Source organism: Tetrao urogallus, assembly GCF_951394365.1.
Source record: "Tetrao urogallus genome assembly, chromosome: 8".
Taxonomy (NCBI): domain Eukaryota; kingdom Metazoa; phylum Chordata; class Aves; order Galliformes; family Phasianidae; genus Tetrao; species Tetrao urogallus.
Window position 1 is genome coordinate 32,320,245 of NC_136821.1, and position 13,856 is coordinate 32,334,100.

Below are 13,856 nucleotides of genomic sequence, written 5' to 3' on the forward strand. Positions count from 1 at the left end.
ACACTGCTTAAATTTTTCCTTTGATCTTTTTTCCTTTCCTTTGAATAAGCTGAGCTCCTGATGGCTGGAGGTCAGCTGGATGATATTTTCCCCCACAGAAGGTTTCCTCGTTAGAAAGTAGTTATGATCAGAAAACAGTCAGCAGCCACCGGAGGTATTTTTGCTCTCTCCTTGTCTGATTGCCCTTCCTTTTTCCCGTGTTTATCCTTCTACCCCTCCATCTCTAGATGGTTCTCCATGCTCTCTGTGTTCTCTCGATCTCACTGGGAGACAGCTTTGAGCAGAAGCCTTTCTGTTCTCATCAGACTCCTTTCAGCACAACAAATTAGCTTTTCTAACTCTTTTGAACCTGATAGTTTCCCCTGTTGTGTATGGTTAAGATCTTCTGCAGAGAATCCCAGGGCTGCTGTCTGCCTTTCCCTTTCCCATTCATTCTCCAGCTTCCAGGAGCTCTGTGCTAGCAAATGCAAGGCCTTTGATGGAGTGGTTATTTCTGTCACATGAACTGTGCTGAGCAGTGTTGAGAGCCTAGATGCCTTTGATGTATGGTGCCCATCTCTTATGTTGCTCAAACCAACCTTTGGCAAAGTCCACCACCAGAAATGAATTCTGGAGATGGAACTTGATAGGAAGTCTGTTTGGTTGTTTTTTTTTTGTGTGTGTGTGTGTGTGTGTGTGTGTGTGTGTGTGTGTACGTCTCGACACTGTGAGAACTAGAGGTATTGGCAAGGAAGAATCAGTGACAATCCAGTAACTTCTGCAGTAACCTGAGGTTTGCAATGAAATAAGCCCAAAAGCCACTATTAAATGTATTGTAAAATGAAGAAGGCGGGTTTCTAAAAATGAAACACAAATTTAATGCTGATTCTGCACAGCGTGGCCTAAGCAGGCAAATGTTCTGATACATCAAGTCACCAGAAAAGGAGGTTTTCTAAGTAGCTGCTGCAAAATAATAGTATATTGATCAAGTGAGAAGGTAAGTGCGAACAAGGCAGGGGATGGCGGGTCTTTATTTTACCTGTGAGACAGAATTGATATCCCTAACCCGAAGTTTCTGCCTTTGGGATAGGAGGCTGTGGGTTTATCTGCCCAGCAAGCTTGGATGTGCCCCAGGACATCCCCGGGAGTGTGTGGGCTGTGTGCCTGCCTGTCCCCTGGGAGCCAAGCGTGGAGATGTGTCCTTGTGCTCTGAGGCCAGCTGTTGCAGCAGGACGGCTCCTCTCTGCTGTTAGCAGCTTCTTCCTGTGAGCACAAGCACTTGAGCAAACCCCCAGCCTCACGCTTGCTGGGATTTGCCCAGATCCACTTTTAAGGGAAAGCAGCAGCTGAGGATGTGAGATATTGCTGGCATCTGCCCTGTCGGGTGCGCAGCTCCTGGGAGTGTGGGGCTGCCTTCTTCCTGGGGGTGAATCCTGCAGCAGGGGAGAGGCATCGTGAGTGGGAAGAGGGCTTCAGGTTTCATCAGGCCCCAAAAATCTAGCAAAGGAGAAGCCTTTTGTTGGCTTTGCTGCTCTGTTAATCCTGTCGCTCATGGAAACACGGCCTTGGGTCTACTTGCTTGATGCTTGCCTGGATTTGGAAAAGCTTGATAAAGATACAGTTACTGGCCAACAAAAAACTTTATGCATTTGAGCCAGATTCAGTTGATTTAATAAATGGAGGTGTGTGTTTTTGTTTTCCCTTCTGGAGCATTGATGTGATTCATTCTGACACTTTTGAAATGAATTACGTTGTTTTTCCAGGCTTGGGTCACAGAGATGGATACTGATTGCAGCACCAGAGTGGAAGGTCTGTGATCGCTCTGCGATTCCTTTTAAGTCTCTGCCATTTTGATCTAGTCTTAACAAGGGTGGCTCTGCCCGAGGATTGTATATAGCTCAGGAAGCTGGTCGCTCCTTTTGGAGGAGGGAGGTGCTGGCTTAAATTCCAGCACCAGAATAGGAGGCTGGATCTCCCTTATGTTGGGCAGTGAGCGAGCTACAGAGCTGTTGGGTGCTCCCTTTGAGCCTCTTGCATTTTACTGTCTAAAATACTTGAAAATGCAATTAGTTTGGTCTCATTTTGCTGTCCCATACCCGGTTATCATTTCAGCTGTCTGGCATGCTCTTAGTTTCCTGTGATGAACTCCTGTCTGACACCTGTTGCTACTGAGTATTTGCTGCATTCCTCCAGTGAAGGTTGGGGGGCTGCAGTGTCAGCAGGAGAAGCCATAAGCATACATGTACCATTTGGCAAGCGTGGGGCTTTGAAAAACACGGCAACAGTTTGAAGCTGCGCCCAGGTACAACCACCTATTGTATTCCATCACTAAGTGGGAGGTGATCCCATTACCCAAAGCCACAGGACCTACAAACGGGTCCAGGGAGAACCCTGCTGAAGCAAAACAAGGGAATTCAGAACTAACACAGTGGAGCTGTGTTTTTTCCTGCACCAGTGAGGTTGTGGAACTCTTTGCCAGGGGAACTACTTGGGGACAAGAATGTAACCAGATGCAGAAGGCAACTGGGCTGTTAGGCAGTTATTGGAGTTACTCAAATTCATAGTGAGTTTGAGGGAGTAAATATTCCATTTCACCATGCATTCTTCTCCATCAAGATGCTGCAGAGGCTCTCGTGCTCTCTTCAACAGGCCATCGCAGCCCACTTGTCTGCTTTGATTCTCCCATGTTTCACTGTGTGTTTAAGGTAACAAACCAGAGATCTGCTGCCGGCAAATTATCAAGGTGTTCTCTTCAGGCAGCAATTCTGACCGTGTACAACCTAATTATTCTAAAGCACCTAATTATTCTATCAGTGATTTGGCATTGTCAGTGTGAGGCGCTTTCGATACAGGGAAGCAGAGCTGGTTCCAAGGCGTTGGCAGCCATGGGACACAAGTTTCTGTGGAAGAACTGCACGATAAATGGTTAGATCAGCATGTTTGGGGCTATCTTGGTCAAATGAGGTCCTCTGTGGGTTTCTCAGTATAGACGTGTAGCTGTGCATTTCTGTTAGCTTTTGTCTACAGCTCAGAAAGGGGAGCGAGTCTTCCCAAAAGCTCTTTAAGACAAAAGGTTCCCCTGTCCTTGCATAGGCACGGGGAAGTGACTGCAGGAGTGTGACCGCTCCTCGGTGCTGGATTTACAGCTGGTGGGAGATGAGGTGTCTGCCTAACACCAGGGCTGGCTTATGGGCGCAAGTGAAGGGCTCTGCCAGCCTGAGGGAGACAGCAGGTATGCTTAAGGAGGAAGGATTTGCCTTTTGGCTCTTCCAAGTGTGGCGTGAGGCACAGATAGGCTGAACACAGACAGGATATCAGTAGTGCAGGCTGAAGTCAAATGACTTCAGAGGAGCAGGCAAGGGAATGAGTATCTGAAAACACAAGTCTGATGCAAAGGATTTGGTTACGGGAAGGCTGAGAGAGCATGTTTGCCCTTTACCTGCATGGGAAATGCTTGAGAAAGGCTGGGGGAAGTGTGTGTACATGTACCCTGAGCTGGGAGGGAGGGGAGGCAGCAACTGGTGTGCCACATATAGCCTCTGGCTGACTTAGCACTTGTGCCCGGTTGCCCTCCTGCTCAAGGTTTTCTAATTCTGTCCCAGACCATGTCAGCGTCCTCCAGCAAGCAGCAGTGAGACATACAAGGCATTCCTCGGAGCCCTGAGCATCTCCATCCCCCTTGAACAGCAGGAGGGCTGCTGGGGGGGAAGAAGCAGCCCCCTGGAGGTGATGGTGGCTCTGCACTGCGTTCAGCTCATGTTCAGCCTGTTAGAAACCCTCCTGACATCACTATTCTCCAGGGAAGAAGTCAAGTTGCCCAAGCACTTTGTGTAGTTTCCTTCCCACTGCCCCATAAAAAACCTGATTGTTTTTGGCCTTTATTTACCCTGTGGTTGTACAAGCATTGGCTTGTAGGTTTCAGAGTGACTCTGAAATGCAAATGCCTTGGAAAAATGCATCCGAAATATAGGTGAGCAGCACTCTCAGTATATCAAATCCTCAGCAGGCCTCCTTACCGTAGGCCCTGAGGAATGCTGTGTGGTTTTAGATGTGAAGATTAAACACACTATCGTATTCAGGTCCTGGTGCACTCTCACACACAGTGCTGTAAAAACAATCTGTACGGTCGTTGTCTGACTGGATGCAAATGAGCATCAAGCATTTGAAGAGCACTTTCTTTCTCATAAATCACTCAGCCTCTGAGCATCCTGTGTCTCTTAGTATATTTATTGCTACCTTCAAAGTAGCTCTGGTGGAGAATTGACATGGGGAGGCAGTGGTGACATTTTGCTTGGGGAGTTTGGGGATCTGAGACTATTCTGTGTCTGGGCAAGGCATGCCCTGGAGGCAGCGCAGCTGTAGCAGCTCAGTGGAGTCTACACTGTGTCTTTTTGTCTGGCCTTCTGGCCAGCATTGTCACCAGCTTGATGCCTATGGACTTGCTTCCTCTGGTAGCATCAGCTGATGTTTTCTGATGACACCGCATCCTCTTACCCCAGCAGGATTTTTGTTCCCACTGTCTGACTGCAGCTGGGAAGGAGATCTCCAGGCAGCAGGTAAAGGAGCCTTACCTCAGAAATGTCACAAGAGGATGATGTGTGCTGCATGGGGACCTTAATGGCAGCAGGGAGGCTCAGCAACCCATTGTAGAGCTGTCTGGGGGACAGAGCACACACAGAGCTGCTTTTGTCCCAGCACTGCCTCATGCCCTCTCCTGGACACACCTGACCAAGCCACTTAAAGCTATCTGTGATGGAACTTGGCCTTTGCTTTGAGCTCATAGCACTTCTGCCTTCCTTCTGCATGAGAAAACAGCCCTTGGTAAGGTCCTGAAGTCATCACAGCGAAGCTGTGAGCCTGTTTTTTGGGGAGCAAGAATGTATATGTGCGCAATGCCTCTCCTCCAGGATGTCAAATAGCTTTGCTGGCCTTCTTTAAATAGCCTGCTGGTGCTGTCCCCCTTATTTAGTTGTAGGGAGAGAGGTGACACGGTGATGCTCAAGAATGTCACTTTGCTTCTCGTGTGACCGATGAGATCAGAGGTTGTTAGCAGGAGATTCACGGTGACCCTCAATGGAAGCGTGGCTGGAGGGACCCTGTGGCCATGGGGGCACTTCCAGCATGAAGAAAGCTTTGTGGGAGGGCAGTTGGCAGTCAGTGCAAGCTGCCTCTGCCTCTACTTAGAGCACTCTATTGTATTGAAAGTTGCTGCTTCCTGTAAGATGCACGTATTCAGGGCTGTGGCAGTTCACCTGCAGAGTGCGGTAGGAGCAAGGTCTCAGTCTGAACCACTTCTGCTCAAATAGGCAGCCCCAAGTTTTTTTTCTTGCTTGTTAAACTTCTGTCAAAGGCTGTTGCTTTGCAACATGAGATGGCTTCAGAGCTGCCGGTGAGTGACTGATGACATGCTTCATGGAGACTGTTATCTCCAAAGGTAGTTCAGAAATGCCTGTTATCTTAAAATATTTTTGTCCCAAACTCATCTTCCCTGGGCGGCTTCATTATGTCAGTAGAGCTTCAACAGTTGGCTGTGGGGTGCACATTTGCAGGTGCAACTTTTATTTTTAACCCTTTTCCTTGTAAGTTTTTCTTCCTTATTTTTTTTTTTCCTAGAGCCGTTTCAAACCATGCAAGTGAGAACACAAGTGCAGCTGGACCTGGAGTGCCACAACTGATTTGGATGAACGATTGTGGAAAGAGCTATTTGAAAAGTCAATGGTAGGTACATTGAAGAAGTCATTCCTTCCGTAGTTTTGAGGACTCCCAAGTAAATGGGTGACAGACTGGGTGATGGAAGACATTGCTGCCGCATCCACGTGCAAGAGTATCCTGGCACATACTCCAGGTCTACGACTTCCTTAAAACAGTTGTACCACCTTTTTTTTCTTTTTTTTGCTTGGAAATGGCCACATAGGAATTATTTATCCCTCCCTTCTGGCAAACGAATTTTAGTTTCTGGAGTTTTCAAGGGTAAAGATAACTATTTGAAATCTGGACCGTTTTGGTGAACTAGTAGACCACCGGGTATTTTGATGTCCTGAAGCTCCATCGTTAGTTCTCATCAGATACTTTGAAAAAAATGTGTCAAGTGAATAGATCTGCTGAAGACAGTTGCCAAAGGATATAAGACGTTTCAACTAACTTGAATCAAATTAGAAATTCAAGTGACTGCTCTGTAGTGTTTTTTCTTTATTCAGGTAAAGGGTATTATCCACAGAGGTAGGAATTGAGTCATTTTTGCCAAATTCAAACATGCTCCCATCTCTTGTGTGCAGATGAAATGCTGCCTGCTGGTATTTACCTGCTTTTTTGATTGATATTCTGTGATACCTGCACAGTCCCGGGAGAGCAGAATGCCGGTGATGTTTAGCAACCAACGTGGTGAAATGAAGCGCAGGTAGTTTCAACCTCTCCATTTGCAATCTCAAATGCCTCATAGCTTTAGCCTCCCCAGGGGGATGATAGGATGTTCCCTGGCAGGCTTCGTGCTTTGAGACATGGGATCCACATGATCCGTTTTGTCCCCAGGTGCTGTGTGGAGCATTTCTGGCTGGCAGGCATTGGCCACAGTTTCATTTTGGCTCCTCTTTATCCGTGACGTGTTATCTGGCAGAATTCCTGTGGCATGTGGAGTTGGGTCTCTTTCCTTGTAGATTTCTAAAGTAAACAATTTAGCTGAATGTTTGAATACTTCTGACTAGCAATAGCACCAAGCCATATGCGCTGCGGTGACTTGAAGCCAGTGCTTCTCTTCCAGAAACTGCTATGAATTTATTTTGTGTGTTTGATTTGCCATTGTGAATCTTACACACAGATGATGATTAAAGGCACTTTATAAATTATTCTCGTACTGTGTTTATGTGAATTGAATTGGCAGGGTCAAGGAGCTTGCTTAGAATCAAGTTAGAACCTTTGGGGGACTTGGCGTAGGGTCTCCTGACTTCTGTGATGGTGCATAGGATTTCATACTATGATAAAATCCTGTTGAAATAATGGAGGATTTTGAAAATCAAAGCATCTGGAAATCTGTCACTATGGGTGGAACTTGGATCTAACCTTCACACAGTTGGATCTATCTCTGAAGGGATAGGAAGTACTGTGTTGTTAACCTCCAGCCAGTGCCTCCCTCCTCCCATGTTCGATGTCAGTTTAATACAGCTTCTGTAGGATGGGTTGGAGAGGGGTACAGCTCTATATTTACAACTGCCATACTTACCAGCCTGGGAGGTATGGGTTCCATCTCTGTGCCTGCTGCATTTGGTATTTGATAGGAGTTAGTGCTGGGAGTATCTCTTCCATTTGTGCTTTTTACGATCATAAATTGAGACTCTAACCCATTTTTTATCATGAACTAGCCCTAGGGCGCTAGGGCTTGTGCTCCTTTGGACCATGGCTTTGGAGATATTCCCTGACGAAGTTTCCCGTGTGGCTGTGGGCCCTGCTGGGTTTTTTAATTTGCATTGCTTTCTTTCCTTTTTCTCCTTTAAACTTCTTCCAGTCCTCTTTTAGTTGTCATTGTTGGCGGTGAGGTTTTTATCTCCCCTTTTGAAAGCTTCGATTTCCACAAAGATTTTATATGGTGTTGTTATCACTGTAAGAATGTCAACAGTAACTGTAATCAAGTTGGTCTGCTGTGTACTTCAATGTTTAATGCAAGTATTCTTCTTGCCCTTGGCTGCTACCCTTGGCTTTCCTCCCCGAGGGTGCTAAGCACTGAGCAGTATCCCCGATGCATTGATTTAGTAGATCTACCACCTGCACAATGGAGTTAAGAACAGACATTCCCCAATTCCTAATTAACTTGACTAAAGTCCTACAGTCCTGTCTCTCCAGAGGGGAAGAGAAACCCAACTCACAGTTGTGAGTGCTGCTCTCCTGAGCTCGCGCGCTTGCCACAGCTGGGGATTAGACAGCTGAAGAAAATAGTGCAGCAAGAAGTGGCACTGGCAGCTCTTGGGATGAGATGACATCTGCCAGGAGAAACGTGGTTTTGGCAGCTTCCACAGCTGAGGGTTGTTTTTCCCCATAGTGCACTTGTGCAGACCTGCTTTCCCTGTCATCCTTTGCTCAGTAACGAGGATGGTAATTGGTCTTCACTGGCCAGAGATTTCAGCAGTTGTGAGTGACTTTCCGAGACCAATTTTGCTTTTTTTTTTTTTCTTTTCCCTTTTCTCCATTTAGTAAAAAATAGCAGCCACCTTTCTTGGATTTTTGAATTGAACGTCTGTCCTCCTACTCAAGGTGTCTCAAATCACTTCACTTTGGAAATCTGTTTCTATGGATGGGTTTTTTAAATGGTGAGCAACAGCTGCCTCTGCTCCACGTGACGTTTCTGGGGCCACACAAACATGTAGTATGCTGTTCGTTGTGAGGTGCATCGTCAGGGTTCAAAAAGAAAGAACGTAATGGGAGACAACCATATGGGGAGGATAAAAACAAAGAGGTGAATGGCCACGCTTTCTGGTAGGTGGGTTCAAGGCACGGGGAGAGCTGGGAAATTGTTTGAACAAGAGTGTGGTACCCTGCTCATTGAAATGCTATCACCTCTGAAGACTTGGATGTTGGAATGGTTTATCTGTGGCCCGGCACACCTTTCCTTTCTGAGCACAGGGGGCTTGAGTTACCATCCCAGTGCTTAACAGCATGCGCTCATCCCTTTGGAAAGCACAGATGGAGAACCTGCTGCTTCTAGCTCAGTTTAAGAAGGTCACAATTCAGTCTGGTTTCCAGTTCCATTTTGAATCAGAGGAGACCCCCGGTATGCCTTATTTCTATTCGTATTTTATTTTTTGCATGTATTGATGTTCCTGCCTTCAGTATGTTCCTGAAGGACAAAGTTTGCTTTCCCGCGGCCGTCACCAACTGCCATTTGGATTTTTCTCTCTCGCCTTTTCTCTCAGCCTGAATTTCATGCCCATGCAGAGCTCCTAGTCCTGTGTCACATCTAAAGGTTACGTCCAGTGCTTTAGCTGGAGCTGCAGGAGGCATGCCCAGCAGCCAGCCAGGGTGCCTGCCCCGCTGTAGAGTAGATGGCCAAGAGATCCCTGCTGTTTTTAATAGCTCTCTGACACTCTTGGCCAGCAAACGTGGCACATTTCATTATAACTCAGTTTCACGCAGGCAGGTGACCTTTGCGGTGATGAAGTTAAGCATCTCAGCCTTTTGCCATCTTTTTAAAGAGCTGGTGGCAGTTTCCTTGCTGCTGGGCTGTGCGCTCCTCAGAGTTCATCCAGGGCATAGGCTTACGTGCTGGTGGGGGGCAGGGTCCTGGTCCACTTCATAACGAATCACACTCTGCCTCTGCTCGGTTCCCTGGACTTACCTTCACAGTGCACATCTTCTGTGAGCTTCCAGTGCTGGGCAGCTCAGGGCTGCCTGCTCAACTTCAGAATGTGGGAGAAAAACCAAGCAGTGAAGTGACAAATGAGTTGTTGGAGGAGCCCCAGCTTGGAATTTGCAGCCAGGGGAAGGAGACCTGTCTGCTGAACCTCAGCCCAAGGGAGACACGTCCACTGAAATATGTAAGATGATCCTAGGGGTCTTCTGCAGCCTTCATGATTCTATGCTTCTGTGCTCTCAGATGTCACCTCCAACTTGTCTGAGTTTCTTCCCTTTGGATGGAGTTCCGATGTGTGGAGAATTGTTGGTGCATCGCATTGAGACTTCCTAGGCTTGAATCCAACCTGATTCTCCCAGTTTTAAGGGAGCCCCCCAGGTTACCTTCAATAGGAGTTTGAGATAGCTCCAATTCAGATCAAGAGCCATAGCAGGATGGCAGGCGCAGCTTCCATCACCTGAAGTTTCTCAAGGTTTCAGTTTGCCTGCATGGGCACAGCACGAACTTTTTGATGTGCGTCAGTCTGCGTATAACTGTGGTACAGCCCTCATTTCTGCTGTCTGTGTCCTGCAGAGGCTTCCACTGGAGATGCGGAGGTTCTGGGGTTACACACGGCATATTTAAATCTTACAGGGAGGAAAGCAAGGAGAGAATACCAAGATGTTTCTTGTGAGGAATGTCTCTTCATTCCTCCCTCACTGAAATAGCCCATCACAAATCAGGGGAGTAAGTACTAAAAGCGTTGCTCCTCTCTTTCACAGAGCAGTAATTCAACACTCGCTCATACAACACAGAGCCAGTGGTGCTCAGTGGTGCTGTGGTCTCCCCCTCGCTGGTGGGAGCGTGCCTTAAAGGAGAGGCAGTTGTAATAAAACTCAGCCAAATGGTGGAAACATGATCAACTCCTCGACCCGATCGGAGCCAGCAGCCGCTGAGTGGAACATTTGCTCTTGCTCTGTGTGCAGCTGCATGCTGTAGTGTAACTATTTATGGGCTAGACTCCAATGGGATTTATGGACGATGAAACACTACCAACAGATTTGATTACTGCCTGAGATCGCTGCAAATGCTGCAGCAAACTGCAACAGCCGCAAAATGAGGGCAGTCTGACGCGTGTCCTGCCGGTGAGAAATTCCCCAGCAGTGAGAGGATGGAGCTAAATGGCTCCACACAGGCGCAAGATTATGTTGCCTTCTTAAGGCTTCTGCAGTTGTTTTGAGCACCTCTGGGCCTCCTCTGTCACTGGTTATCTTCTTCACTGAGAGCGAGCTGAGCTGCATCTTGTCATCCACGCAGGGTGTAAATGGCATGGTGACTATAGAATGGCCTGAGTCGAAAAGGGCCACAACGATAATCTTGTTTCAACCTCCTGCTATGTGCAGAGTCGCCAACCAGCAGACCAGGCTGCCCAGAGCCACGTCCAGCCTGGCTTTGGATGCCTGCAGGGATGGGGCATCCACAGCCTCCTTGGGCAACCTGTTCCAGTGCGTCACCATCCTCACACTGGGTCCATTCAGAACAGTGTTATGATTTATAACCATATCTGCTGTGTTTTCTCCCTGGAAGGGGTGGAGGAAATGCACGGCATCTGAGGGTGCTGGGCTGGCTGTGAGATTTCGTGTTTGGCACAGAATGTTAAAATCAAATGGCTCTTGTATCCCAGTTGGATGCTATATGAGGTGCTTTATTCCTCTTCTCCCATCTGCTGGGACCGCTTCAAATCTAGATTACCCTAATATTGAGTATGAGCCTGGTTTTTGGGCTCTCCCAGGATGCTTTTGTCCAAGAGCAGGAGGGTGCAGTTTTCCTTGGGCTAAGAAAGTTTTGCCTTGATCTCACACTGTATTTTGCCTCCCCCTTGCTGCGATACAGTGAACTGGAGTCCTGAAATGACCCAGAGTAAAAGCTACTACTCTTATTCTTCCTCAAAAAGAGCAGCATGAAGGCAGCAGAAACAGGTGGGGACAGAGATAAAGCAGAAGGACTTTCAAGCAGCTTTACCACAGGAGAAGGCAGTAGAGACCACCACACTAGGAGTGAAAGCTGGCTTGAGCAGTAGTTGGGAATACAGAGCCTTGTGGGTGATGCAGAAGCAGGCTCTGCCTTAAATCAGCATCTATATCAACAGCCAATTTGTCCTGTTCTCCCCTGAACAGCTTCTAAGGGAGCAGTTTTGATGCTGGGATACTAGAAACCCTGCACAACCCAATGATGCGATGGTTTTCTCCAGGTCTCAGAGCAGCTGCCCAGATCTTCACGCTCACCTCTGCTTTCAGAGGTAAGTTGCACCAGCGGGGTGGTACTGGGTTGGTGATATTTGTCTCCAGACCCCAAATGCCACATTGGTGGTCTCAGCATGACTATCAGTGCAGTGAGCCTCACTGCTCTCCGTCTCACCACTGTCTGCACAAAGCATTGCCTGAACCAAACAGTGTCTCTTCTGCAATAGCAGCCTATGTAATTCTCACTCGGGAGCCAGGAAGAAAGCTCTCTGAAGCCCTTAGGCAAATGCAGGGGGTATATGAGGGATAAAAATATGTTTGTGTTAAAGGTAGAGTGTTTTTGTGTCTGTTTCCAGCTTGTGGCAAAGAGGTATTTGATGGGGGCTATCCTGCTGCTGTCTGAATGATGGAAGGGTTTGCCTGTTCTTTTCAAAAAGGAAAACAAAACAAAACAACAATAAAAAAACAATTCTACCTGTCATGTATTCTACCTGTATTATCATTAAGATCCTTTAATTAATATACTCAGGCTTGCTTTTAAGGTCAGGCGCAAACAAATCCAGTAGGTGGGCCTGAAATATGATCAGCCATTCAAAGTTAATTAAACTCTGCCTGACTCCTACGTTCAGCTGTTGTAGAAGGGCTGGATCCTGACCTGCCCTACATCAGCTTAATGCCATGGGCTTTACACAGATCAGGCATTGGCTCCAGATCTGACCCGTGTAGATGACTTTTCCAGAACTGAGAGAAGTAAAGCTAAGGATAAAAACAAAACTACCACCTTCTCCTCAAAAAGAGAAAGGGGAGAAAAAAACCAAGTATGCAGAAGGAATAAAGCATCTTTTTGATTGATTCAGGAAGTTAACAGTCAGTGAAGTAATCTTCTGAGATTCAGCTCTAATCCAGAAATCTATGTTTGTCCCTCTTGCCAAGGTTAATGAGTTCCATGAGTTAAAAGGCCCAGCCGTGAAGATGCTGAAGCATCCACATGTGCCAGCTATGATACTGTATTTGGAGGTTTGAATCTGCACTGGTCTGAGCGCTGAGCAATTTTCCATCTGGGTTGACAGCGAGCTTGGAAGCTAACACTGCACACCGTGAGCCCAGCGAGCCCCTCCAAAACCCACTGGCCTGAAAATCCCTGTCACTTCAGACACTACTGGGGAACAATTTTTAGCCTGCCAGTTGACTCGTTCAATCCAGTATCACTTTGCTGGAGTTTTCACTGCACTTGGCTCTTGGATTCCGGTACTCACCACAAGGCAGAGCACCAGATTGTGGAAGCTGGTAACAGTAGTTGGGAGAACTTCATTCCGAAGGTGTATAACGGTGCATTTGAGTTTGCATTGTAAAATTGTGAACCCGCTTCCAGCAGAGTTGCAGCAGTCACCCGATTTGTCTGGAGCAGGTACATCTGAGGTCGTGGTTTCATGTTTCACTGAATATTTGAGCAAGCACAAATGAAGCAGGGTGACAGCGAATTTAAGCTGTGGTTTTCATTTATTTTTGAGGAGTATGAGGCATGATTCTATGATACGGGGCACCCGAGAACATTTCAGCAACTTTACCATTGTGGTGGTGGTGGCACACTTTTATTTATTCAAACATGAATTGTGGTCACAAAATGAGGAAAAAAAACACAAAGGAAGCTTGTTCACTGTCATGTTTTATTGAACAGTGCTCCACCTGACAGTTCTGCACCCCTCCTGGTGATTTTCTGATGTGTGTATGAACCCTGGGCCACAGTGCTGCCCCATTAGGCCACACAAACCACCTCCTCTACAAAGCAGTGCCCAGGAGAAATCCAGGCTCAGACCGGTGTCCCCACTCTGGCATCACAGCGGGGATTACAGTGGGCCTCAGGTACTCAAGGATCCCACTCTCATGCTGTTTGATTAGCCAACTCCTGCTCTTGAGGCTGTGCTTCTTCCTTTCCAGTCACCTCTCCCCTTAATGCAAGAGTCCCAGAAACAACTGGGATGAACTTAGCCTGGATGAGCTTCAGGCTCCTGCCAGGAAGGCTGAGCCTGAGGCAGATGAGCATTTCTGTGCATGAGGCTGTCTTCTGATGAGCTGGCTCTTTGAGGAGAGGAGGAATCTACAGGAATGCTTTCTGCTCTTCACTGAAACAGCTTCTTTCAGCTCTGCCTGTGCCACTGTTGAGAGGTGAGCTGGCTGTGAACATACCAGGTATGGTCCTCGTAGCAGCACTGTGCACTCTGGAGAATACTCAGACAACTTGTGCAGCTTCTGCTTCATGCTGCTGGCTTGGAGTCTGCCTGTGCTGCCCTGAAGCTGCCCTGCTCTTGACTTGAACC